Here is a 4,315-nt window from a genome sequence, read left to right as displayed (position 1 = left end):
TCACAAGGTACTCTGGGTTCATCATAACTATCACTCATGAGGCCTCACTGCCACATTTACCTTTGACAGCTGCCCCAATGACACAATTTAAAGCAAAGGCATTTATTTATTGAAAAGAAAAATCATAAAAAGAAAGAAAAATGAAATCATAAAAACTGTACTACAAAACATTTCCCCCCTAAACCTGGGGAGCATTCTCCTACTAAAAGATACACATAGACTACACCAGAAGGGAGGTCCTGACATGACTGATTCTCTAAAGAAAAGTTCTGAACCTGTTTACAAACTTGTTAGTTTGATAAATGGATAATTTTACAATCCTTTATAATCCCATGTATTTTATTTCATGAGTGGAAAACTATTCTTTGGAGAAGGGTTCCATTGGGTTTGCTAGACTGTCCCATGCCACACAATAATAGGTTAAGAACTTCTACCCTAGAGAGTGTCTTGTTTTTTTTAAAGAAGCAACAGATGTGGGGTTGGGCTTTGATCAGTCAGTGGCCAGCTGCCCTAATTCCAACAAGTTCATTTGTAACTTTTCACACCTCCCAGTAAGAGGGTAACAAAATCTATACACTTTTTACATTACATTTAAGGTGTAAATACCTGGTTATCTCTTTTACCTGCTTCTTGTATTTTGAAAGTTTCATCAACTGATGGGAGAAAAAAACCAATAGCTGAGAAGTCTTGATTAATTCTTCCCCCCCCCCCACAACCACATGCATAAAATAGAGAAACTTTCAACTGCTTTTCATAATGGAATTAATTCCACACTCTGCATCATTTGACGATTCAAATGGTTGACACTAATATTCATGCTCTGAAAAGTAAGCACCTACTGACTAGTAGCCCCAAAGTTTATATCAGCATACAAATCACGAAGTCACCCCCATGGAAGCCAGTGGGATACAGTAAATAATTGCATTCCTCACTCCTTAACTCTTTGTTGAATAAATTACTGAAATGATTATTGCAGTCATGGAAAGAAAAGGAAGCTAGTTTTCCATGAACATGGCTCATCTGTTAAGCCATAGGACTATTCATTTAACTAATTAGAAGGAAGATTTATCTCAATAAAGAGGTATTTTTAAAAAGAAATCATTTTATCAGAGCATACAGTCACACCTAGGAAACTACATTTACCTCCTGTAAGCCATTAGGTGATCCATTTTAATGAATAGAGAAGCATAACATATATTTGGCACTTCAATTATTATTATGCAAAGAGCTTTTAAGTCCATGAAAGTAGCATGTTATTTAGACGAGTTAAACTATTTCTCCTTCACTTAATACTAGTCACATTACTGTGGCAGCTAGGTAGTACAGTGGATAGAGCACCAGTGCAGGAGTCAGGAGGACCTGAGTTCAAATCTCACCTCAGACACTTGACATTCACTAGCTGTGTGACCTTGGGCAAGTCACTTACCCCCAATTGCCTCATCCTGGGTCATCTCCAGTCATCCTGATGAATATCTGGTCACTGGATTCAGATGGCTCTGGAGGAGAAGTGAGGCTGGTGACCTGCACAGCCCTCCCTCACTCAAAACAAAGTCAAGTGCAAGTCATGTCATTATTTCTTTGATGGCATGGTCTTCTTCCACAACAAAGGATGAACACGCACACCACATTATTAGTTTTGTGTGGGATGATCCCTTTAATAAAATTAGAGTCTTGACCAAAGGAGTAAAAAGGAAAGGTATTTATTCAGCTTTCTTGAGAAAGGGCACTCCTGCCTGCACTCAAGATGGTGATGGCTGAGGAGGGCTAAGGGTGTGCCTTGCACAGCAGTTTTTATAGACCCTGATCTCAATACCCCCACCCTAACCTCCTTCCACTTAGCCCATTGGATGAGCCTTGAGGGTACATTCTATCCATGGAAAAATCTACCCCAGAAACAAAGAGTAAGTATACAAGAGCAATTTTTGGAAAAGGGGACAAGGTAGTTTGGGAAAGGAGATAAGGGGGAGAGCAAAGGCAGTCTGGGAGTAAGCAAAAGCAGTCTCTGTCAAGTACTATCACCTAGAACAAAAAGAAGTTATGAAAACCAGAATCTCTAGTTTCGGTTTCTCAGGGCCAGGTGAGACAACAGGGCTGATGTAAGGGGCTGGTCCCTGCGGGGTCTTCACTAAGTATACCTATTTCACTCCCTGAGGGGTCTTCACTAAATATACCTGTTCCTCTCAGTTTGAACTACTGATGAAGAAAGTTTGGTATTTTTAGACAAAAATATATTTCAGGCAGGTCTGTGCCCAAATTAGTGAAGTCAGAACAAGTGAGGTTTCACTATACACTCTGTAAAAATAATACTTTCTTTCATCTTCTTCAAGATTATAGTGTGTGTGTGTGTGTGTGTGTGTGTGTGTGTGTGTGTGTGTGTGTGTTTGGGTGAATGTTTATAGTGAAGCTGAAGAACTAGAGGAAACTAATTCTCAGAACAGAGGTAAAATTTTACATACAAATGTTTATAGATGTACAGATCAGAGGGATTAGTCCAACCCCCCTCCCCCTCATTTTACAGAAAACTGAGGCCCAGGGAAATCAATTTAATTTGCCAAAAGTAACCCAAATAGTAAGGTCATATGTGAATCCTGGTCCTGTCACTTCAGAGCCAATGCTCTTTCCACTGGACCACACAGCCTCAGGTTCATTAAAACAGGTTGTGCAGAAGTGAACTGTCCCCAGTGGGGATGAAATGACTGTTGTAACTTTGTTTTTTAAAAAAAGAATTAATTTAAAAACAGACAATTAAGGCAGGAGCAATTCTTTTCTTCCCACGTAGATGGTCTAGTGAACAGAGGTTTATGCATGGGGCTCATTTCAGTTCCTGTCTCAGACACTGGGAAAAGCCTGACCCTGCCTCATACTACAGACAAAGGCCTGGAGGCAGGAGATCTGGGTTGGCACCGCAGTCCAGACGTTTAACAGCGATCTCTCTGAATCAGGCCGTCAGATGGAGCGGGGTGCCCTGGTCAGCCTGGGCCCAAACCGAACACAAAGCACAACCCCCGCCCTGACGCTGGCTTGGTCTCCTCACTCCCTGTCCCTCAGTTTCCCCACCTGTAAAACCTCAGGCCCTTGCGGTCTAGGGTTCCAGGTGCTTCACAAGCTGTAACAGCGCTCCGCAAAGCTGGAGCTGAGTCGGGGTGCTCGGCTTCCATCTGGGGCGCTGCCAGGAGACGAGGCACCTCCGCGGCGCCCCCACTGCTCCTTCCCTCTCCCCTTTCCCTTGAACAGACCCAGGAGACCTGCGGCTCAGTCTGACGGCTGTCGGATGGCTGGTCTGCCACTTTTCACTAAGCCTCAGTTTCCCCATTTGTAAAACGGAAACAGGGTCTGAAGCCGCGGCTGCAGGCCGCAGGGGCACGTGCGGGAGCGGGATCACGTGGAGGCTGCGGGCCTGGAGCCTCGGGCTGCGCGGCGGGGCCTGGGCGCCGACCTCTTGCGGGCCGGGGCCGGGGCTGGGGCTGGCGCCCGCAGGGAGCGCGCCATGGTGGGTGCCCTCGGAGCCCGAGCTGAGCCTGGCATTCACGGTGGCCGACAGCCGGCATGGGCACGGGCACGGGCAGCGCGACCAGAGCGAGCCGCGGGCCGGGCGCTCACAGAATGGCACCAACGTGCTCCAGGGCCATGCCAGGGAGGCCAAGCCGCTGAGCCCGGGGCGGCGTGGGGGCGAGGGCGACGACGTGCCCAGCGTGGACGCCTGGCAGGACGGCGCCGTGCTGCAGATCAGGACGTCGTCAGGATGGAGCGCCCCCCGCCCCCCCTCAGGAGCCGCGGCTGCCTTGCTACGTCATGGCCGGCTTCCCCACGTGCCCCCATCTCGGCCTCGAGTTCAGCGACCCCGAGCGCTCGGTCCTCCTGTGGTTCCACGAGGCGGGGCCGGAACCAAGGCCGGGGCACATAGGGCGCCAGCGTGCGCGGCCCCGGGCCGCCGTGCCCACCTCCTGGCTCGCAGGCTTCCCGGGACGCGCTGGCGGCGGAGGCGAGCACGGAGGCCACGTGGGTAGGTCTGCGAGGCGCGCACGGGCCTGTCTTCACTCCCTCCAACGGTGACATCGGACTGGTGTACTGCATCGAACTACACTGCCCGCTGGGCAACGGGCCGCGCCTGGGCCCGAGCCGGGAGCTGGAGAGCGCGGGGCCCGTGCAGGCTGGTTCCGGCGCGTGCACGTTCGACCAGCGTCCCCTCCACACGAAGCGTCGATGGGCCCGGCCGACGGGGGGCCCGGCCGACGGGGGGCCCGGCCGACGGGGGGCCCGGCCGACGGGGGGCCCGGCCGACGGGGGGCCCGGCCGACGGGGGGCCCGGCCGACG

The sequence above is a fragment of the Notamacropus eugenii genome, chromosome 3, assembly GCF_028372415.1.
Source record: "Notamacropus eugenii isolate mMacEug1 chromosome 3, mMacEug1.pri_v2, whole genome shotgun sequence".
Lineage (NCBI taxonomy): Eukaryota > Metazoa > Chordata > Mammalia > Diprotodontia > Macropodidae > Notamacropus > Notamacropus eugenii.
The sequence above is the reverse complement of the archived record's forward strand: the minus strand, read 5'-3'. Positions refer to the sequence as shown.